The sequence below is a fragment of the Polistes fuscatus genome, unplaced genomic scaffold (genome assembly GCF_010416935.1).
Source record: "Polistes fuscatus isolate 324 unplaced genomic scaffold, CU_Pfus_HIC Scaffold1, whole genome shotgun sequence".
NCBI lineage: Eukaryota > Metazoa > Arthropoda > Insecta > Hymenoptera > Vespidae > Polistes > Polistes fuscatus.
In genome coordinates, this window is record NW_025112997.1 from 14,551,088 (window position 1) to 14,576,971 (window position 25,884).

The following is a 25,884-nucleotide window of genomic DNA, read 5'->3' on the forward strand; positions in this document are numbered from 1 at the left end:
GGTGATGCGTGTATGTACAACTGTCGTGTAAATGATACGTTACGAGATAAACGTTATGTTTTTTCGTTTGATCTCTGCATTTATCGTATATTTCGTTTCTCGTTGTTTTTTTTCTTTTTGGAATTAGTAGTCCAATGATATTGTCGTTTAAACAAAACGTAAATTCTCAGTTCTTCCCTACATTTATCAGAATTTTATCGAGGGAATTTTTAAGACCTCATCAATTTATTTAATTATTAAATTTTATTTCAGCTTTTTCGTAAAATCGAATTTATTGTTCTTATATATTCAATATGTAATGTTTATTAATTATTAGTTATAGTTAGTATAATATATGTATGTTATTATAATAAATAGCTTCACAAACTTTTTCAATTAGTTATCATCTTTTTTAACCGAGCAAATATTTTTTGCGATGTCTTATAAGGGTTATATAATTTAATTATTTTTTTATTTAAAAATATATATAAAAATATAAATATATAATAATACTATAATAATATATTCCAAAGCTCATATTATAATAAAATTATAAATATATACATTTTTATTTTTGGATAATAGTGATAATTGGGCTTACAAAAAATATTATGTTATATAATATTATTTTAAAATTATTATTTAAGGCAACATAAATACGATAGTACTTAACTATCCCTACCATACATATTGAATTAATTCATTCTAATAAATTAACAATAATTATTCTTATAAATACAAACAAACATTGAGTTTATAAAATATTAATATTTTCTTATTTATCAATAGAATATTTATATGATATCAAGATAGTATAATATTTTTTCTAAGAATGTACAAAAATCTATTAAAAAATAAAACTAAATAATTATATTTAAAAATTATGAAACACTTAATGTTCATAATATAATCATAAATTCGTTAAAATTTTATTAGGTATTGCAGAAGAGATGAAAAAAGAAAAAAGAAAAATAAAAGAAATAACATTCTTTTCCTTTAATTCAGAATGTATTATACTTTGGTTTCGATAAAATCCACGGATTAATCGCCACGTAGAATCGTGTTCGCGAACGTTTAAAGAATAAGATATCAAATGAAGATACGTATCGTGAAAGACATCTGAGATACGATTTTGTGATTCGCGTACACACTAACAGAAAATTTATATCCGACGTTATTTGAAATCGACTCGACTGGTTTATTATCCGATGCTCGATCTATTCCTCCTTGAATCCCTAACCCCACTCTCCTACCTCCCACACCCCACCATTCGCTTTACTCAACTCCTTCCCTCGCCGTGTTTCTGTTTGCCAGAGAAACAACCCTGTCGGCGTTTCTGGTATAAAAGCGGAGACTAGATTGGGGTAGTTTGAACCCTCAGCGAATAACAAATCCGAGTCTTTCGACAGTTCCTGTTTCAATGGCGAAATAAATAATGTGTGTGTGTGTGTGTGTGTTTGAGAGAGAGCGAGAGAGAGAGAGAGAGAGAGAATGAAAGAAAGAAAAAGAAATAGAAAAATACACACAGACGAGAATGATGGTGATGGTAGTGAGTAGTCGGGGTAGTGGTAGTAGTTGGTAATGGTATGAGGGGGAAGGGGGTTAGAGGTTGGTATACAAGGGTCGAAAGAGAACATGAACGCAATCCATGCTTCGTCGAGTACCTTTATCCTCTCGTCTCGACCCTAAGCCATCTATACGAAAATGCATTCTCTACTCTCCGTCCAATGAACGACATACGCAGTACCTAAAGAGATATTTGTGTGGTATGTACGTCTACGTTATTACATATCTCTGCATAGAATATTTATGTACACCCACATTCATAAATTGTTAGATTGTTGTAAATTTTTTCTTTTTTTTTTACTATATTATTTTAACGCTCTGAAATATTTACAATCTTTCGGACTATTTTTATCCTTTTTTTTTAAATTTATTTTCTGTTTCTACACAATACGGTATAATAATAATTTAATAATTTAATTTAGTGTTTTTTTTTAGGAAGGTTAGGAACCAAATATTTTGTACTGCGTTTTCTTTTTTTATTGTTTTTTTATAAATTTTGTTAGTATAATAATAATTGAATAATTGAATATAATATAATTTTAGCATATTCGAAGGTTACAAACAAAATATTGTTTTATCTTAATATTTCAATGTTACATCCAAAGAGGAAGTTTAGAGCTAAAAAAGTTTTGTATGACTTATGGACGAGGGTGTACGTTGATGAGCCGCGCCCTAAAAAAGCAACCCCTAGCACAGAGATGAGAGAACTAGCCTTTTAGTCCTCCTCTCTCTCTTTCTCACTCACTTACCCACTCACTCACTCACTCACTCGTTGTAGATCGGACTAGACTGTAAGACGTAGACGCTACTTTTCCAACGTTCATACATCTTCGGTTCTACGTAAACGTCCCTCCATTCGCAAGCTCGTAAATTTTTCTCCTCGATATTTTCTTCTTCTCCATGTCACCCAGCTCGAGAGAGAGAGAGAGAGAGAGAGGAAGAGAGAGAGAATTCTTTATGCTCTGGGAAAATTTACGAATCGTCGGGTTATCGATCTTCGCTTCTCTTTCTCTCTCTCTCCCCCTTTCTCTTTCATGTTATCACGCTTGATCCCCCCTTCCCCCCACCCACATTCTCTCGCTCACTCTTTCACTCTCTTTCTATCTTTTATATTCGGCGAAGAACATTGATTCGATGGCATCGTAAATCACTAACAAGTGAAATTTCTCTTTTTATTTTTCTTTTTATTTTTATTTTTTTTTGTTATTTGTATTCTCTTATGCACTTTCTCATTCTCGTTACGTGTTTTTCAATGATGCGCGATAACATTATATTTATATCTTATTATCTTTTCTTTACGTTGTAATAAAATTATAGTAATCATAAAAAAAAGGTATGACAGATTTTCCCCATTCATTCGAATTATTTTGTATTATGATCAATAAATTCTTTAGGATATATATATATAATTTATAGATAATATATAATATATACAATAATAATAAAATATCTATCATTGGTCTGACTTTTTATCATTATCATAATTATCGTTTATTTAACAAGTTTATATCGATCGTAGTATTATATAAATTTGTTTCTCTCTTACTTTTAACGTACAGAAATCATTATTGCAATTATGTTTACATATTTTGAAACATCTTCCATAAATTATGACATGGACACGTATATTATTTGCTTTTTTGTGCTGAAGTCATTAAGTTTAAATCGTGAAATATCTTCTTCTTTTTGTTCTTCTATGAAATATAGAATAGAGAAAAGAAATCAGTCAGTATGGATGTTGTTAAACGTTTTATCACGTGATAAAAACCACTTACGTACAGGTTAGTCCATACACACGCATCCACATGCACACACATACACATCTATAAGGAATATCGTTATAAAGTTGTGTTGTTTCTCCTCCAATAAACAATGTTTTACGTACGCCATGATATACGATGATAGTAGATACGATCGAGAAATGGCGGTGGGTGGGGGGAGCGAGGATCAAAAAAATCTTCAAAGAACACTTAAAAATGAAAGATTATAATTAATATGAAATCTCCTTTATTAATATTTTTTTTCTTTTATCACAAATTTTCATTTCAGATATTACCGAAACAAAATATTGTCCTATCGATGAAATTCGCGATCGATTTTTTCTTATTTGATTAAATCGATTATTTTCATTTAAAATTCGGATATTTTATACTCAATTACATAAGAAAATAAAAAACTATATAATATGATTTAATTTTATTTTAATTTATAACCAAAATATTGTCTCATCAATAGACGCTCGATTGATTAATTTTTATTTATAAAAAAAAAAAATAAAAAAAGAAATGATTGGTAAAAGTTCAATCAATTTATCGTACCTTTATTTGTTTTTCTCTTTTTATTTTCTTATAAAAAAATCATTCTTATTTCGTTGTCTATTATTTTATATATTTTACACAAATGTTACCCCACACCTATCCTATCTCGATTTTCTCTTCTATTCTCTTCATTTGTTCTCATACTTGTCTCGTATATTGGATAACATGTTATATACCGATATGTGTTTACATTCTATTAAACCAGTAAACGATTTCATGGGTATGCTGCTGTTCTGTATATATAGGTATATATATATTATAACATACTTTTATAATTGAAAGTCACATTTTTATCGATACTTCAAAATTCGTGCCTGCATACCTGACTGCATACTTGCATGCCTACGCGTCTGTATATTTTTCTTTATTTTCTTTTTTTATCAATAAAAAGAAGAAAAAATATGTCACAAAAGGGAAAATATTTAAAGTTAACTATCATCGTTTAACGAGTATGTTTATTCAGGAGTTCGATTAATTAACTAGGGGTTGGAGAAAAACTTGTTTATGTATTTAAAGAGATCGTTCAAAGTCACGAACACGACAGAAGAAAAATAATTAATTAGTAATAGTAATTAAGAAATTATTGTTATTCTATAATATATATATATATATAAACAAAAATAAATTTAAATGTAGTAATGATTAAAATAAAAGAGAATTTTTATTGTATTAGGTTGATTGATTAAACAAATAACTGAACTTTTATTCTTTTTTGTCTAAATATTTCGTTTGTATTCTTTTTTCACGAATTTAACTAATATTTGATATTATACTATAGTATACACTGACCCTATTTTGCTATACTGTATTCATGGTTTGGTCAATAAATAACATAGAAATTTTTATTATTTTATATTTAAATAAACGGTTATTATAAAACAATATTAATATTGTACATTCATTGTTCATATAATATATAAGAAAATAAAAATTAATTCAACATTTATTAATCATCCTAAATATATAATATATTTTTCATTTGTTATATATTTATATATTATACTTATATATATATATTCCTTTTTCTGTTTCAGGTGCGTGAGGAAATAAATCGGTGGTAAGAAAACGAAACAAAAATCATTTCGTAAATATAATAACTCGTGAACAGAATCTTCCTCAAAAATAATTTTCATTTTGATTTACATAAAATAAATCTTATTTCATTTAACTCTCGTCTTTTAACGAGCTAAAATTTGTAATAAATCCAAGAAAAACTATGAGAAAGGAAAATGTCGATTTTACAGAACACTTTTGAACACAACGAAGGATCAATTTATACGCTACGAATTCGCGTATCAATTTTATTTTTTAGTAGAAGTTAATTGAATTAGAACAATGATCGATCGAGTTTATTGTTTAATTGATTGAGCATGTTAAAAAAATATTGATTTTTTTCAGGCTTAACACTTAAATAATAATTGTTTTTTAGACTGAATTTATATATATAAGAAAAAAATAATTTAAAATAATATGATTAAAATTTTTAATTTTTCTATTAGCGTTTGAACAAAATGTTTGTACAAGATTAGGAACAAATGTAGCTTTAGAATATTTATCATTTATTTAATTAACTAATTGGTAAATTTTAGTGAGAATCTTAACTCTTGGTGTTGAATAGAAAACTATGTTTTTTTTTTTTAATAATAACTCCTGAATTCTTGCTAATTTGGTTTGAGTTTGTAACGTAAGAAATGTTTGTTCATCTTTAAAGCAAATTGTATGTCTCTGTTCTCTTATTTTAATCACCAACCTTTGAAATATTTTGTGATACAAAGGTTTATCGGCTTATCCGATAAGTAATGTTGGAACTTTTAATAAAGGCTGGTGGTACTCTCAAAAGTCCTTAGGTAATATTGAAAATTAATTATTCTTTTCCGAGACTTTTCGAGACTAGTCTTCTTTTTTTATGTTTTTTTTTCAGATTGTAAAAAAATTGTAAAAAAGTTCCCTAGGCTTGTAGTTTTAAATTTTGCGAAAAGTAAAGCGTTACCCTAAAAAGTCGTGGAAAAAGAGTGATTAATTTTAAAAATCACCCAGAGACTTTTGGATTATCCCGTATTAAAAATTCTCTTATTAATCATTAGCAAACTAAATATTTTTTGCACGAACATAATATTTATTAACAAAAAAAAAATCTCGAAAAAGATTAATTGATTTTTATAATCACCTAGGGACTTATAGCTTATCCTAGATTAAAATTTTATCATTGGTTATCGGCCAATAAAATATTTTATGAAATAAATTAAATATTAATAAAAAAAAAACAACATTATTTTACAATATTCAATTACTCTTGAGCATCGAATAAGCCTAATCGTTGCTATAATTTTCAATGCAACGTTAGTGTTTTGGGGGTAAATAAAACCGTAAGAAAAAGAAAAAAGAAAATTAAGATCAAAGTTTTTTCTCAAACGAAATAATCTCGTGGCAAAAAACACTCTTGCAATGAACCCTCGTCATTAATTTTTGTGATTAGTAGAGAACGCCTGCGAATGATGGTGAAATCGAATTCGGTTGCCGATCAAATTTCTCGACAATTTTCTGCTCCCTCTTCTCTTCATCGATCGCGTAAATTAATTCCTTCTTGTCTATCCGATTGGTGGGCCAATAGAGACTCTTCTAGCTTGAATTAGACAGCCATCCCTCGCATATTCTGTCTTTCTCTCTCTCTCTCTCTCTCTCTCTCTCTCTCTCTCTCTCTCTCTCTAATATATATATATATATATATTGGATAAGAGAACCTAAACGACGTCCTCGATGTCAGAAACACCAATTTGCTCTCGAACATAAACGAGTGTAGCACGGATTTTTGTGTAACACGAATTTTTCGTATCCTTAATTTTTTTTAGCTTTTTTCTTTTTTTCTTTTTTTTCTTTTTTATTCCAATTTTTACATTTGTATTATTATTTTTTAAATATTTCACAGAATTTGATGTAATTTTTTTAAATATAATTTTTACCGTGATCAGGATGATAGAAGCTGATCAAATTAATAGAAATAATCGTAATAATTATATTCTACGCATTATAATTATGCTAATTCTTCTCTTCAAGATTCTATTTTTCCGTTCATTACATTTTCATTTAATTTTTCATGACGATTAAATCTTTGAAATTTTCAGGAGTCTAAACGGGTAGTATTATAAATTATTTTAATCTAAAACCATGTATTTTCCCAAATACTAATACTCATACTTATCGTTTACTTCATTTCCACTTAATTTTTCATGACGATAAAAATCTTGAAATTATAGGAATGGTGGAAGGATTATGAATCATTCTAATCCAAACACATGTATAATTACTAAATCCCAATAGTTCTAACTTATCGTTCACTTCATTTTTTATAAAGAGTAAACCCTTGAAATTTGTATTGAAGGGATTATAAATCATTGTAATTCAAAAACCTTGCATTATTCCGAATGCCAACATATTTGCTTAATATTCACTTTACTTCCACCTAATTTTTCACAATTATTTAAGTGTTGAAATTTTTACGACTAGTGGGATAGGGGGAGAGGGTTGATAGGAAGAAGTAGGTAAAAAAAATGATGAAAAAAAGAAGACATGACACATTTGGTGGTAGAAACAGCAACGGATAGGACTTGTCGTTCGGTTGGTAGGTGGAAAACGCTTAGCCCGATATTGATCGACCTCCTCTGCTTTCCTCCCACCTCCTCCTCCTCCTCTTCTTCTTCCTCTACCTCGTCATTCATCTCCTCCATCCTTTTTCTCTTTTCCACACATCAAACCAATGAGTTTTTCGTGCCACGCTTTCGAATGCCGATGTATTTTCCATTAGCCCGATCTACATTTATATGCATGCATGCATACACGTTTGTGTGTGTACGCATGTTTGCGCGTGCGCGCGCGTTTATATGTGTGTAGGTGCGTGGATCATTACCGAAACATTTTTAACACACACACACACACGCACACACACACACACACACACACACACACACACACACGATGCACGACCTACGAGAGTTATTCTTTTCTTTTATTGCTGTATTTCATGGTATTTTCTTTCTTTTACGTAGATATCCTGTTTTCTCACCTTTTCTATTAGAAAAAAAGGTAATCGTTTGGTTCATAAAACCGTCGATCTCACAATCTTAAGTGTTCTTACTGTCGAGTTCAAATACTTTCGACAAAATTTACAATCATAAGTATTTTTTATAAATAATTATTTTATTACGAAGTTTTATCTCGTAGATGTATATTTCATTATTACAAAATTTCAATCATCGTAAGTGGATATACTAAATTGATAGGCAAAACATTCTTACATTAGACGAATCCAAAGGTTTCTAGATCATTTTAAAAATATTTATTTCTATATTTTCGAAATTTTTTAAGTTACTTATTTTTTAAACTCACTGCTCACTTCTCATTTATTCATTCACTCATTAGCTCCTTTGCTCATTTGCTCATTTGTTCATTTACCTATTCACTCATTTACTTATTTATTCATTTGTTTATTTACTTATTTTCTCATTTGCTCATTTGCTCATTTGCTCATTTGCTCATTTGCTCATTTACACATTTACTCATTTACTCATTTTCTCAATGCTCATTGCTCATGGTTCTTTGCTTTTTGCTAGAAGAGCATGTATTCTGTTTCATAAAAGTACACTGACAAAAAAAAGCATACTTGTGGCGTTTTTTGAGCTTTTAAAAATTTTCTCTCCCAAAAAGCGTACAAAATATTATGATCTTATAAAAATACCGGAAGAAAAAAAAATTAAAAATTAACATCTATGTTGTTAGGTCTTGCGGTATTACAGTTACGTACCTGCAGAAAAAGTATAGGAGAGAAAAATTGAGAGAGTAAAAGGAAGGGAAAAAGAGAAAGAGAGAGAGTGAACGAATAAAAGAATGATACAGCATAAGAGAAATTGAAAGAGTGGAAGAATGAGACAGATAGAAAAAGAAAGAGAGATAGAGAAAGAGAGAGAGATTCTTGTGATCTTTCTGATATCTTAGTTTTTCTCTTTTTTTATTTCTCATCCAAGATTGTCCCTTTTTCCGTAGTGACAAATAAACGCTTAAATGAAACATTACTTACGGTAAATGAAGGGCCAGCGAAGGATGAGAAAATTCTACGTGATTTGTTCGGATGCGACAAAGGAAGCGGGTCAATTCAGGACAAAGGAAGGAGACTCAATCTTTTTCTTAAAGCCGCGATCATCGGTTCGGTTTTATGTTCTTTGAAACCTTTTGAAAATAAGGGTGAGAGAAAGATAGATATATATTTTACTTCTTCTTTTTCATTTTTTCGATTTACGTATCTATCCTACGATCCAGTGATATAATCATTGAGAGAAACGATTTTTAAATATTATTAAATATATATTTTTTTACTGGTTATTATTATAAATTGTACGCAAAATAATTCTTTTTGCGATGAATAAAAATAGTTAGGTTGTTATAGATAATAATCATTATTTACAAATCAAATTATTATTGTAATAATCACGATAATCATTCGTAGATAAAATAGAAAATATATATAGTATATATTATATTTATTATTATTATATTTATTATATATTATATTTATTATTATTGTATTATTATATTATTATTATATATTTATTATTATTATATTTATATTATATATTATATTATATTTATTATATATTATATTATATATATAGTATATAAAATAGAAAATAACATAAACGTAGATATGCATATATGTTCATATTTTATTATTTATTTTTTTTTTTTTTAATATTTTTTGTTTTTTTTTAAGCTCATTTCTAACGTCATAAAAAGTAACTTCCTCAAATTTCATTTCTTATCGCGGTACTTTACGACGTCTTATAACCAAAATGCACGTCTCTCGTCATTTTCTTTTTTCTCTTTTGTTCATACCCCGCACTACTTTTCGTCTTTATTTGACAGATAGGAGAGAAATCTCTTCAATTTTGTTCGAAGCACGCGAATCTTATTCTCATGGGATAATTCTTCTTCACATCATAATTTTCTCCTTCAATAAACCGAACGATATAGTTGACTCTCGTATAGTATGCATTCGTATGCAGAGGGTGGTTCAAAATATGCTAACAGAATTTCAGGGACGGAAACGAGGACATTATCGAATTCATATGATTCGATATGATAACCGCTCCTGTAATTATGTCCACATATTTTAAAACTTCATGTATGTATATTCGTATATGTAAAAGTTTTACAATATAATTTTTAAAAATTAATTACTTTTGTTTGAAACTTTGTAAAGATTAATTTTTCTCCGGACTATAATATTATATGTTTAGAATTTTTTGAGAGTCATATTGTATATGTTTTAATTAGGTGAATTATATTTTAAATGAGTTTTATAAAATATCGGTGAATTAAATTTACCGACTGTTAAAGTAATTTTTTTTTCATTCTCTTATCATTTAGAATAGGTCGTAAAAAAATATTAGAATTGTATGTGTAATATTTGAATAATATCTGAATGATGAAACATTTTAAAATTCTCTTATATTATTTTCCGATACATTATTATTTATTTTAATTATTTCAACTATAATTATTAGAGATTAATTTTCCAAAAATTACCGCTATACCAAATCATAAAATTAATACTGATTAAATAGTATATCTTGATTGATATTAACTTATTTATATATTTTTAATATTAATTACTGTATGAAATGTTAATACGATTTTCGAAATAATCAATTTAATTATCGCGATATATCTATATTTCTACATATATACAATATAATATTAATATTTGAATGATTAAATAACATTCTTTCGAAATATCAATAAAATCAGATATTTCGATGGGAATACATAAGGGTTAATATTTTTCTTATACAATTTCAACAATTGCGAATAAATTTGTTATTAATAATTCGATTAAGAATCGTTAATAAATGTATCGAATCAAAATTTCATCAATTTGCGATATCGCTTTGATTTTCGTTCATATGATTTATAGGATTTTTCGTTTACCAGATTAAACACTGTATCTACGTGTATCCGAACAAACACATTGCGGATTCGACTGCACGAAACAGAGAAAGAAAGATAAAGAGTACAAATAGAAAATGTAGATTGGAAGACTGAATCGACAAAGTTGCAATGTTAAATCAAATCAATTTGATGTCAAGCCCTTAACGCCATTTTGATCTCTGATCCAGGATTCTTTTCGTTTGAGTGTACAGATAATACTACTATACAAAGTTCCTATGATTGAAATAGTCCTTTTGAACCCTTCTGTTTCGTGACCGTTTGACTAACCATCGGGGAATAGAAATTGTTTGTCAAAATCGTATATGATGCAACCTGCTCTTTCACTATTTTTTATACTTTAACGTTCTATTTATCTCTCTCCCTTGTTCTCTCTTTCTCTTTTCTTTTGATTTTCACTATATTTGTCTTCTTCTCATTGACTCTCCTTCTCTTTCTCTCTTTAGTTCTTTTGTGTTTCAGGTTTTCTTTGGCTCTCTTTATTTTTGTATCTCTCATTCATTTTGATTACCCCCCCCTCTCTCTCACTTATTTTTCCTGTTTCAGGTTCTCTCCATCTATCTCTGTTCGTGTCTCTCTTATTTTTTTTCTCTCTCTTTCTCTCTCTGACTCTTCCTATTTCTAGTTCTCCCTGTTTTTTGCTCTCTATGTTTCTGCCTCTCACACTCTTTTTCTCTTTCTAATTCTCTCTGTTTTTATCTCTCTCACTCTCTCACTCCCTCATTGGTTCTCTGACTCTCTTTCGGTTTCTATTTTTCTTACTATTACTTTCTTCTCTATTTCTCTCTCTCTCTCTCTCACACTTTCTCTGAATCTTTCTGTTTCTCTCTTTGTCACTATTACTCTCTTCAACTCTCTCTCTCTCTCTCTCTCTCTCTCTCTCTTTGGTTCTCTTTCTTCTTATCTTTCTCTCGTTTCGTTGAAAGGACTACTTCCGAATGGTCGCACGCAAACTTGCAATCACACATAATACACACACAAATACATATCCATATACATATACATACATACACATATTATACATACACATACTATATATATATACAAGTCGGTAACGATTGTAAGAACGTTCCTCTCGTAAAGTGGATTTGCAACGGGAATGAATTTTTTATGAGTTGCAATTGGAAACCCTCTTTAAAGAAAGTAACACTAATGTCGTTAACGTATACGTCAATATCTATGTTATTCTACGTTGCAGGTAATCGAGCAGGATGTGTAGCTGCTATTCGTTTATTATGTTGACAGTCAAATACATATACGTATATTTTTTGTATATACAATGAACGAGGAGAACAGAGGGGGTGGGAGGTTGCTTATGGTAGCCTGGGGAGATTTTCTATAATAAAAAAAAAAAAAAATGGCACAAACCTTTTCGCATATTTTAACCAATTTCACTCTCTCTCTCTCTCTCTCTCTCTCTCTCTCTTTCTCTCATAACAATTCGTAAGTAATCATGTTCGTTCGGATTTATTGCCAATGAAAAAGTATTTGTACGTATACGTGCCCATATAGCTTGAATTTTGAGTTATTCGTCGTTGGAAAATGTCCATCAAGAGCATGAATTTTTTGTCAACTTTTTATCGTATATTCGATATTACTACTTTCTATCTTTCTCTTTCTATTTCATATTTTACTTTTTATTTCCTTTTCTCTCTCTCTCTATCGCTCAGTCTTTCTTTACATTTTTCGTCCTATTCTTCTTTGTAAAAAGATTTTAACGATCGGTGAGAAATATAACGTTAAGTTCAGTTAATGCGTTTAAATGAAGTGCAATTTAAATATTCCCGCGTTAAACTCTTGATATGAGGTTGGACGAGAAAACGACCGAATTATTCGTAATGGAGAGGGCAATTAATTGCAAAGGGAAATAACAGAAAAGACAGAGGTATCTTACTAATTGAGAAGGGTGTGTAAAAAAGGGTTGTTTTCTTATTTTAATTAGTTACTCGATTAATAAGTAATAATTAGGATATATATGTGTTATGTATGTACATATATATTATATAATATATAGGTACATAAGTCAGTGTGATTATAATAATGAAACGAGTATAAAAGGTTAATTAAAAGTTTTTAGGGAAGTTAAAAGTCATCAGAGTATCTTACGAATTTATTATTTAATTTTCTTTTTTCTTTTCTAAAATCTTTTCAGATTATTAATTTCTTTTTTAAATTTTAACGCAAAATATGTTTTTAGTTTTTATTTATATTATTTACAATAAATTTGAAAGGAAATATTACAATTCTATTAAAAAAAAAAAAAAAACAATCAACATAAATTATATTTTTCCTCGATAAAACAAATTTTAAATATATTTGTATCAATGTAATATCCTAAACTATAGCGAAATTATTTAATGCCACTTGCATTAAAACGGTAAAGTAGTTTATTAGGTATAAATTATGGTTCTTTTTTTTCCCATTCGAGTTAGTTCTTAACGAGAAGAATTTTTTCGGCTCGTTTGGTACATATGGCAAGAAGAATCATAAGTTTACGTGCGATTTATTTCAGTAGAATGCTTCTCACGTTTCTCTTTCAGGTTCTCTTTAACCCCCTTTCCCCCTATTCTCTCTTTCCCGAACGTTAATGTCTACGAGACGAAGAAATTGGTGTACAACGTCGAATATATCCCGAAACGAGGGTCCCGTTGGATAAAAGGAACGTTTAACGGGCAGTTTTTCTCGCACCATTAAGTACATTGTTCGCGTTGCTAGCATTACTGTTGGTGGTTGCTGGTTCACAACCACCCCCTTCACCCCTTTCGGAACCCTTTTTCACGGTATAAGGAAACACTTCCGAATTTACGATCAAAAAGAGAAAGAAAGAGATAGAGAGATAGATTTGTTCGAATCATTGTCAGTGTGATATTGAAAAACTTTTTGCAAATTGTACACGAGTTAGGTACACTATACAAATTGTTTGTACTATAAATCACAATGGTCTCAATAACAAATTTGAGACAAGTTATGCTATATATTACGTGGTACTCAAAATGATAAGAAATTGGATAAGTAATTAATATGGTTGACGATTTTTGTTGTTGTTGTTTTTACTAACTTTAATAAAAAAGAAAAGAATAGAAAATTTTTGTTAAAGCTCAAAACTTTTGAACCCATTCACGTATATGCTATTGATTGATCGTATATGTTTACGAATGAGTTTGTTTATGTATAATGTGAAAATCTAAAGAAAAAATAAATGCAAATAAAAAAAAAAGATAAAAGATGAGATAGTATTAAAGAAACCAAAAAATAAAGAAAAAGAAAATATTCTCTTGTTTTTTGGAAGAATTAATAAGGGTATGTCAATGAAGGTTTTTAAGAAGTCCATTAAGTAACAAACGAGTTTTTTCTACCAACCTCGAATTCTCCTTTTTTATTTCTATGTTTTTATATTTCCTTATCTTTTTTTTTGTTCTAAGTTGATATTTATTTAGGTCAGTATTTTAAATTATTTGTAATTTGTATTTTCAATAAATGGTTAATACTCGTAATGAAGCATTAATATTAAATATATTTGGTTAATATTATCAAGGATCGATATATTAATTAAAATATTAATAAATATATTTATTCCTTAGTATTTTAAATTATTGTTAGATCAAATAAATAATATTCTATTGATTTAATATGATTTTCTATATAGATACTTCATTACTTATACTAAATAATATATTTATTTAAATTAATGATTAAAATTACTGATCAAATAAATAAAAAGTATTTTCTCGTCTGTATCCTATTATTTTTCTTTTTCTTTAAATTTTATTTTTATTTTATTTTTTTATTAGGTAGGTTCAATCTCTTTCACATTTGCGACGTAAAAAAAGTCACAAATTTGGATTAACCTCGGATAGTGTATCTCAATCATTTGAGAATTTTTTATAAGGATTGCCAATTTTTCATCTGACCTAATTCGATATTTGTAGATTTACCAACACGCACGTTTTTACAAAAGAACAAACGAATTTTTAATTTTATACGTGTAACTTTTTTTTTTAAATATAATTTACAATTAATTTTTTATTTATTTCATTAACAAATGAAAATAATTTAACAGTTTAATTTACGAAAAAATAATTTAGGGGATAAACGTTCAATATTACAAAAATAAATGTAATAAAATTGTAAGAAGCACTTACAACATCAACTAGCAGAATAAATTGAACGTACAGTGAGTCACAAAAGTACCACAAATGTCAATATTTAATAATTTCTATCTGCTTGTAAGGCAATATTTCCAAATTCTTATACAAAGAATACATATATCTTATACATATTTTACAAATATTATATTTTCAATTGATATAAATGCTAAAGAGTATTTCATTGTAAAAGAAATATAATTTTATATAATGATAACAAGAAAGACTAATCATTTAAAAAGGATTTTAAAATGCAAGAAAAGGCAACTATTAAGTACTACTTACAAAAATAATCATTGTTATCATTTAAATAAAATTATATTTCTCTAAGAAATAAAATATTCTTCTGCAATCAAATTTATATCAATTAGAAAGTAAAATAATCCAAAAATTTCGTGAGTAAAGTAAATGCCGTCTATGTTAAGTCAAAAGTAATTAAATAAAATGTCTGCTAATTCGAATTATTGAACGACAAACAAATATTTAATATATGGAAAAATAAGATGTGTGAAAAAGTATTATATGTTTCTTTTGTTGATACTTTCACAAACTGCTATTGATGCCACTTAAGGAATAATGAATAGATGGATAAATAGTTTATCAAAATTTAAACAATACGATCTAAGTTAATTTGAATCAGAAGTTAATGACTTCTGGTCGAACATAAACGATATCAATGATTTCAAATGTACAATGGGCGGGAGGTGGTTACGAATACTCCTTTGACTCGCTGTACTTACATACTATATACACAGACACATACATGTACTTATATGTTTCATAGATCTATGTATTTGAGGATGTATGGTTTTGTAGTTGTTGTTACCTGACAGAATCAAAGGATAGATCTGTAGAGGAGTGTGCGATTAATTGACAACTGTCTAGTGCAACTGTCGCGAAGAGGTTTCTGCTTCGACAATTTCGATACGTATACTATCTGTGTATGTATGTATATATATATATGTATATGTGTATACGCATGCGCATAGATGTTTATACGTACCATATTACCAACCGTTGAAATCAGTTTGAGCACCGACAGATTAATTGGCAAGTGAATAGTTCACCTCATGCGTACACCTCAGAGAACGGAATTCGATTGTCAATGTTGAGAATTAGTAATTGATATATACATCTCTTTTTCTTTCTCTTTCACTCTCTTTCTCATACACACATACACTCACGCATGTATCTAATATACAGAACGCTTTAAATAAAAAAAAATAAAATAAAATATGTCGACGTAATATCAGGAATAGTTTCGATACGCGGTACAATAAGAAAATACAATAAGTACACTCGATACGAATTTATTTCGAATTATGATCATTTTTGTGTCGTACACGTGTCGTTAAATAATATTTTTCTTTTTTTTTTTTATAAAGAATAAATAGTAAATTATTTCTACGTAAAAATATTATTCTATTTTTAAATGGTCTTATGACTTTTAGGCCACCTCGTATAGATATTCGTATTTTATTTATTTATAATAATAAGGTATAGAGTTTTTATATAACTTTGTTAACTTTATCATAGATAACATATTGAAGATTGGATTTGAGAAAAGAAAAATATCGTTTTTCTGTATTTTCTGTTAACCATTGCAGTATATTTCATGCTCACGTTAAATTAATTGTATTAGCGTTAAATTGTAAAATTATAATTTAGTTAAATCGCGGAACCCCTAGGTTTTACTCGAAATAATTATATAATATATATATTGTATTATATTTTTTTTTCATTGAAACTGACCGGTCAACCGTAGAGATTTCTCTGGGTGTAATATTATTTGAGTCAGCAAAATTTTGTTTCAGCGATTTTTACCGTACGAGTGTGCCGTACGTTTTTACGAGAAACCCCAATTTTATGGGAATGTCGTGAAATGGCTATGTGGTTTCCTTATAATTCATTTATCTATAGCCGTGAAAGTCCGAAATTGGAGAATGTCAAGACTCACATGGTCGTTTGGTATATGTCCGAAATATTCATATATAAGAATAAACTTAAATATTCGGTCATTCACCGACGTATTTGACATTTATTGACATTCACCATGTGATTTTTGACATCATCCAATTGCGGTCTTTTACGATAACATATATTTATATATGTTTACCTTCATTAAGTTAAATATTGATAAAAATTCGTTCATTTAATTGAAAAAGTTTGATCGTAAATTCTTTTCCTAGTTTTTCTTCTTGTTTCTTTATTTATCCCTTTCTATCTCGTTAAACCAAATTTTAAGATAAATCACGAAAAACACTAGAAAATAAGAGAGAATAACGTAGAAAGAGAAAACCATCGAAGAGATAAGGAATTGCTAAAGAAATGCTTTTATAAAGCAATTTCTTTATCGGTGAATCCAAGTAACTCCTTGGAGACACTCCTGAAAGATAAAAATGTTTCTTTGTCTCGTCACAAGCGCATCTTTTCCTTCCTCTTTTTCTTCTTCTTCTTCTTTTTCTTCTTCTTATTCTTGTTCTTCTTCTTCTCCTTCTTCTCCTTCTTTTTCTTCTTCTTCTTCTTCTTCTTCTATTTCTTCTTCTGTCTCCACTCCTACTTCTTTTTGAGAATTGTTTTGTAAAGTTATGAAAATAAAATTCTTTTTGAAAAGACATTCTATTTTTTATATTCTTCTTTTCTATTTTTTTTTTTTTTAACAAAAAAGAAAAAAGAACTTTCGAAAAAGACGTATAGCTCTTCCACGAGATATAAAATATTATTTTGTTTGTGAACGAGTAATATAGAAAGATAAAAGGAGAAGAGTAAAGAGAGGGAGAGAGAGAGGGAAACATATTCAGTATCTACTAACAAATTCATAGAATTTTACAGCACATATCTGTGTTTCAGTTGTATTTGTTCTTTTAAATAGAGAAAAACTAATCTTAACGAATATTTTATCTATTATCATTTTATACATTGAGATCCGATCTTTCATACGGCGTACATTTTGAATTTCAAATTTTAACGTGGTTTATGAAACACTCGAACAAAAGTAATTAACAAACTCGTCGTTTAATTTCGTCGGCAATGATTGTTAAAATAATGTCATTTTTAAGAAAATTATGTTTCAAAATATTACAACGCGTCGGTAGGTTAAAAATAAAATTAGAAAATCCAAATTTTAGGTTTGTTTTTTTATTTGTCATAAAAAAAAAGACAAATACTTGGAAAAATTGGAAAAATATAAATCCTCAAGAAAAATTTATATTTTCTTTCTTGTAATAAAAGTTGAATTGAAAATATAATATTTTAATACGTTGGGCTGTAAACGGTTCAACCCACCCCACGTATATGCATTTGATGAACTTCCATTAATTTTTATAGTAATAAAAAAAACTTGTCAATCAAAATCCAATGAAGGTTTAGAAAAAAGTAACAAAAATTGATAACTAACTTATTTTATTTCATATCGTAAAAAAAAAAAAAAAAGAAAATAATCAAAAGACGAATCGTCTCTTCCTATAGATTTTTAAAAAGATTTTTGATCCGACGAATTTCGCTGAATATTTCTTTTTAAATATCACTTTGCTTTTTAATCATTATAAAAATTGTAAAAACCACTTGGATGCATTTTTTTTAAATATAATATAAAATTCGTGAGGATAGAAACGAATGAACTAGAATAAAACCTAGAGGGAACTTAAAAAAAAATAAAAAGAGAAGAGAAAGGTACAAAAAGAAGAGTCGAGAGGGAAAAAGAGGAAGTGGAAAAGGAAAAGGCAGAGGAAAAGGAAGTAGACGAAGAAGACGAACATCCTTTTACTCGATTCGCTCGAATGAACGAGACTTTAGAACCTGTCGACTATGCTTCGAGCACGAGCCAACGTCAAAAGAATATTTTCATCAAGGCCAAAAGTGCACCAGCCAAATTATGGATAGAAAGAACTATGTACTCTGCTAGAAGAATATTTTTCCTGGTTAAATTATTCCATCGAAAGAGAGAAAGAAAGAGAGAGAGAGAGAGAGAAAAATTGAAATAACAGTTAAGATGTTTGATGAGAAAATAAGATTAAAATGTGAGCTTCCGTTTTAAACGATTAATGCATTGTTGACGGGAGCTGTATTTGCTGTATGCACTTTTTTTTTCTTTTCTTTCCTGTTTTTTGGTAATATTTAAATAATACGTCAAAATATATTTAACGCCAAAATTTTATTTATTTTTTTATTTATAGTTCACGGTGTATCGTGTAATGAATCATATCACAGTTTTGGCAGATTCAAAAAAAAATATTTGAAACACGTATCCACGAATTTCATTAAGTATGTTTTATATTTTTTTTAATTTAATTTAATTTTATTTTATTTTTATTTTTGTATAATATTTTATTGATAGAAATGTATATATTTCTAAAAAAAAAAAAAACAAGTTTTTCATATCTAATGTTTGAAAGGAAAACGTTCTACTTTTGTTATATGGTATAATTTAATTTTCTTTTCAATTAAACTATACAATTAAGCATAACGATAATTGTATAAAAATAGAATTCAAATTGGTAAGGAAATTTAAAGCAAATTGAAAAAAATGAAAAAAATCTGAAAGAAAGAAGAAAAATGATAAAAAAGTTCTCTTTCCTTTTTGTCGAACAAGTAAGAATAAAAATTAGATCAAACCGTGGTTCCGTATTTTGCGGTGATATGAAAAAAAACAAAAATCTTCTATTAGCTTTTTTACAACTTTTTCAACAAATTTAACGTTTACGTAGGAAAAAGAAGGAGAAAAAAATCGAAAGAAAAGACTAATATATATATATAAAACCTAATGTAAATAATCCTTATGGTAGTTACATTTCGTAGAAGGAAATGCGGCTGGTAGGTAGACGCAATGCGCTTCCTTAATTAATTAGCGTTAATTAACAAACGTGCTCGAGTGGCACGAAGCCGTTGCACGGTTTTGCTTTTTCTTTCTCGCAAAATTCTCGAGAGAAGGAGCTGCATCCGACTTGGTTACATCGAAAGCTTTTTCCCGACTTTTCTACCTTTCTCTCTCTCTCTCTTACATTCGCACATTTTTTTCTTTTTCTTTTTTTTCATTCTGTCTCTTTCTCATTTTCTTTTTATTTCCGTACATTCTTCTTATCTCTGTCTCTCATTCACAATCTATTACATATTTACATCACTCACAGACATATATATAATTTATATACGTATATATTTACATACTTCAATAGATTATTCATATATATGCGAGTATATTATTCATATACATTTACATCACTCACATGTGCTCACATTAAGTACCTATATAAATCATATACTTATACACATCGTTCATGTACATATTAAAATATATAAAACCCTCGCATATGTTCATAAATACACACATAATATTCATACATTAATAAATATAAACGTTCATATAAATTGTTTGTATATATATATACAATCCGTATATACGTTTATATGTATTTCTATTTAAATTATTCATAATTATGGTACAAACTTATATATTGTACGTGATTCACATATATATTATCCGTAGATAGATAGAATGGTTTGCTTTCGATCATTGTTTACGAGCATTGGTGCATATCGACGTTACAAAAGCTATATATATTCTCCTCCTATCTGTAATTGCTGGACCACTAGTTTCCTTCTCTTCGATGCAGCACCTCGATCGTTATAAAGGGATTAGGACTTCTATCTGTCCTTCCGTTTCACAGCATAGACAACATAGAACAGAGCTTTCAAGCAGGAAACTGTCGTTTTCCTTCGTAAGAGACATTACGTGTTTCTAAACACAATACTAGCAGTGTTATACTATTATTACGCGTATTTATATACTTGTATATGTGTTGTATAAATGTATTAGAAACAACATATATATGTATATATTATATAGGAATAGATAATTTCCTAAGGACTACTAATTAGTGTAGATCATCTCTAATGATCTCTTAGGTAGTATGGTTAATTTGTTCCGACTAATTAGAAACTTTGGTGGAAATCCTCTTATTGTTAGTATGATAGATGTTCAAAGTATTCAAAAATATTACATAATTTTTCTCCATATCTTTCAACACATATTTTCTTATTTTACTATTATAATTTTTGTCTCAAACTCTATTTTAATTATTTCTCAATATATTTCTTCTTACTTTTATATACGGAATTTTGTATTTATTTCAAACTTTCCTAATTTTATTCCGGATACTTTTAATCAATATTCTTTGTCTAACATTTTTTTATAATGTATATACGAAATTTTTTTATTTATATCTTTTTACGTTTATTTTAAATATTTTCAATCAATTTTTGTATAATTTCTAAATAAAATAATTATTTTGATTAACATAATCCTCGTTTTATGTTGGTATTACTCGAAAATCGAAGATACCAATGATGTATTATTATTGAATATATTTTCCTATATCCTATATCAATAATTTATTTGCTCAGAAAAATTTCTAATAATAAGCTTATAAAAAAAGAAAATCAATTAATTTATTATATTTTCTATATAAAATATTTTTGTTTATCTCTTAATATCCCTTATTTTATATTATCCGAATGAAGATAATAAAAAAGATCAATAATATATGTAATTATATATAAACGAAATATTTTGTATTAAATATTTGTTTAAATCTATAATATATATATAGACAATACACACAGGTACATAATATATTTAAAATTGTTTTTTCTTTATAAACGATCGCAAAGAGAAATTTGATAGGCATGACGCGTTTCTCCCACGGGCAATAAACTGTTGGCGACATAACGCTTACTTCGTTCGCTCGTGAAACCGTCGCTTAAGATAAACTGACGGATAAGAGACATTGCGAATGGGACGTAATAGTTCTGTTCTTCTCTGACACACACACACACACACGTACATAAACGCACATGTACAAGAGAGAAGGAGAGAAAGACACATACAACACACACGCTACACACATATATACACACATATACGCACCATACGAAACTATTATATAGCACACACACGAACACACATATACAAATACACTCATACAAACAGATACACAAACGCATATAGACACAGAGAGAGGGAGGGAAGACACATACAAACCTATACGCGGGTACACATATACGCACACATACAAGTAGTATTATATAGCACATACGCAAGCGCGCACACACACATACACACACACACACCCACGCATACTTACTCTACTCGATTTACATCGAATTTCAACGCTCTCGAATCTGGTGTGAATCTTTACGAAACTTTATCCGCGATTTTCCTCGAACGATCCTTCCATAATCGATTGAAAATTCGTGTCCATTCGTGGAATATCTTTTCCGATAGATACCGTGTTCTACATTGGGTCATAATTTGTCGATCTTCCATCCATTTTATTTTTCATTCAATTTTTCTTTTATATCGTTATATTAATGAGAAGACAAAGAAGATGATTAAATAAATAACTAAATAAAGAAAAAAGGAAAATTACATGACGTATAATTTGAGAAGATAATTTTAATATTTTTAAAAGACCTTTGTTTTTCCTTCCAGTCTCAAAATTAAATTTAATATTATTTATACAATACATTTTATAATACTTTTCTTTTTCATAGAAACAATTAATAAATTTAATAAAATTATTAAAATATTATATTATTATAAAAAAAATTTTTTTTTATATTATTATAAAAGAAAAATATATATTATTATAAAATTAATAAAATATTATAAAAATTTTTTTTATAATAAGATATAAAAAAAAAAGAGTAAAAAAAAAAATTTAATCGAAATGAAACAAATATTTCGTTCCTCGTTAACAATTTTCGTATCGAACATGTTATATTTATGCATAGAACGTTATACGTTTTTTCTAACAATTAAACAAATTTTCGTAGTACGAATGAAAAAAGAGCCTAAACGTTATTATCTTACCATTTTCCATAACGATAAGAAAAACACGTATATAAACTTATACTTTGGTGCGATTAGATTCGGTTCTGTAAGAACGATTAACGGTACTCGTCATTATCTCCCTTTAGCAAAGGGCTTTCCCGTTTATCTTCCTCGTGCAGAAGACCGGTGACCGTATAATCTGCGTCTAAGCATCGTACTACTACTACTACTACTACTCTACTACTACTACTACTACTACTACTCTACTACTACTACTACTATCATACTAGTATTCGCGAAAGTGCAAAAATAGAATAGTAGAAGGGTCAGGAGTAGAAAATTCTTAATACACGAGATTTAAAGGCCACGATTACAGACCTGATACGTAAACTACCTAGTTAGTTACCTACCTACCTACCTACCTACCTAGATGAGAGACTACAAAAAGTTTTCTAGAACAAAGTTGGATAAAACGAACAAGAGAAAGAAAAAGATAGAGAGAGAAAGAAAGAAAAAATAGAAAAAGACAGAAGGATTAAAAGAGAAAAGAATTAAAAGAAAAAAAACAGAGAGGGAGAGAGAGAGAATGATTGAAAGAGAAAGAAAGAGAGAAAAGAATTGAAAGAGAAAGAAAAGCCTAAGAAAAATGAACGAAATTGAAGATTGTTGGTTTAGTCACGCGAAACGGCTTTTATCCTCGTCAAAAATAAGATCGTGCTTGTGGATTTAGTAAAAAGAGAAAGAGAGAAAAATAGAGGTTGTGTATGTGAGAGAGAATGAGAGAAAAATAGAGGTTGTGTATGTGAGAGAGAAAGAGAGAGAGATTTACTCAATCCTTTGAAAGCCCCTTTTTTGCATTCTATTTTTTTGAAATTTTTTGTCTTATTCATTTTTCCGGTCAGGGAATAAATTAGCGTAAAATAGGAGAATTTGGATTTTTCTCTACGTTCGAATTATCCTTTGATAGGAATGATAAAATCGAGATTAATTTTTTTATCGATAATAAATTTTGTAGATATTTTCTAGTAGTTTTAAAAGAGATTTCGATTACTTTAATTTGAGTATGATTTGGTTAGATTTTATTTAAAGTTTTAACATTCGCTAATTAATTGTAGAAAGATGAGAAAGAGGAGGAGAGCGAGAGCGAGAGATCATCATGTTTTATCATGTTAATTAGGGTATCTGTTTAATGAGCTGACACTCGACTTTGTTGCTCTTGGATGTTATGCAAATCAGTTAAGTGTGAGTGAGTGACACATAGAGAGTGAAAGATAGAGAGAAGGTGTAATAACTTTTGATATTTAGCACAGCAACAAGAAGATCAAGATTAACATCTATATATCGATAAAATTTTAAAATATTTCAGTAGTAGTACTCAAAGAAATGTCGATAAATTAAACTCAAAGAAGAGTATTAAGTTTTAATATTATTAATTAGCTCATTTACTTGATGAGTTGATACTCAAATTAGTTGCTCTCAGGTATTATGCAAATCAGTTATGAGTGAGTGAGTGAGTGAGTGACACAGGGAGTGTGAAAGAGAGGAAAGGGGGGGGGATGTAATATCTTTGAATATTTAACGTAGTAACACACACACACACACTCAGGAAAATTTAGATTTATAGTATTTTTACAAAACAAATATTGATATATTTTATAATAATTCTTCAAGAATCTATCGATTCAAATTAAGAAGAGTAAGCTATTATATTTAAATATTTATTCTTGAATTTCAGAAGCAAAGAGAGAGAAAGAAAGTGTACTATCATATTAATTAGTTCATTTACTTAATGAGCTGGTACTCGATTTGATTGCTCTTGGACGTCATGCAAATTAGTTGTGAAAATGAGAGAGAGAGAGAGAGAGAGAGAGAAAGTAAGAGTAGAATAGTTTGTGGATATTAAACATAATAACGATTATTTAAAAAATAACATATTTTCCGTCAAAAAATGACGATATATTTTATAATAATTCTTAAAGAATCTATCGAATAAAATTAAGAAAAGTATGTTATCTTCGAATTTCAAAAACAATGAGGGAGAGAGAGAAAACAGTGTGTTCTATCATATTAATTAATGCATTTATTTAATGAGCTGGTACTCGATTTTATTGCTCTTGGATGTCATGCAAATTATTTGAGAGAATAAGTGAAAGAGGGAACGAGAAAAATAAAAAAAAAGAAAGTTAGGGCGGGTAGGGTGTGGGATGGGGGTTAAGCGAATTATCGAAACAACGATCAGTAATTTAACGTTTGCAGAGGTGTAACTTAACGACCCTCGTGTAGTAGTCACGTGATGAGAGAGGGAGTCATTTAATTACCGCGATACCAAGCCGAATGAGGGTGGTAGTAGGAGAGGATGTATAGTGGTAGGGTTTGGGTTTGAAGGAGATGCAGGGAATTCTTGAAATCCAAACCAGAGTCGCTTTTCCGCGATTCCAATCACTGACGACGACAACGACGACGACAACGACGACGACGACGACGACGACGACGACGACGACGACGGTCGAGACCTTAACGAGCACGATAACGAACGGTAATACAACGATCGTTAATTATACACTCTGAAATTATAATCTTAAACGAGGTCCGCCTCAAATCGCGTCTTGATAGCCTCTTAAATCAGAAGAAGCTAAGATTGAATGAGTAAAAGAGAGAAAGAGAGAGTTGTAAACCGATTGGTGGATGATTGATAGGATTAATGGTTCCAGTAAAAGATGTTTGTTCGAATGTTTTCTCAGTTAATCTTGAAATTCATATATATATTTTATTTATTTTCTTCCAAGTTTAACAATGCTGTAAGATTTTCATTTTAATGAAACTTTTTTAATACCCCAACAAATTGAAATTATTTAATATGCAATTTTATTTCTTTTCTTTTCTTTTCTTTTCTTTTGTTGTAATTTTCTCTATTCTGATTAAATTTTAATTGCAAGTGTTACGAAACGAAAGACCCATCTCTTTCGAATGTGTTTCATAATTTTGTTGTTTCCTATTACACGATGAAACTTTAATTATTTTTAGAATAGAGTGATATCTATCGATTAGGCGA

The 25,884-nt window shown here is 28.7% G+C and overlaps 1 protein-coding gene across 5 annotated transcripts in view; it reads left to right on the forward strand.

The window, feature by feature from the left end:
- The window catches only part of LOC122514032 (inactive rhomboid protein 1), a 255,032-nt gene that overhangs the window by 54,391 nt on the left and 174,757 nt on the right, over nucleotides 1-25,884 (forward strand). Inside the window, exon 3 of one of the 5 annotated variants that reach the window (XM_043630648.1) lies at nucleotides 4,898-4,920. The exons of the other annotated variants lie outside the window; for them this stretch is intronic. The gene's annotated coding sequence lies outside the window, so the exon portion shown is untranslated. The remainder of the gene's footprint in view (nucleotides 1-4,897; nucleotides 4,921-25,884) is intronic. 5 annotated transcript variants of the gene reach the window in all.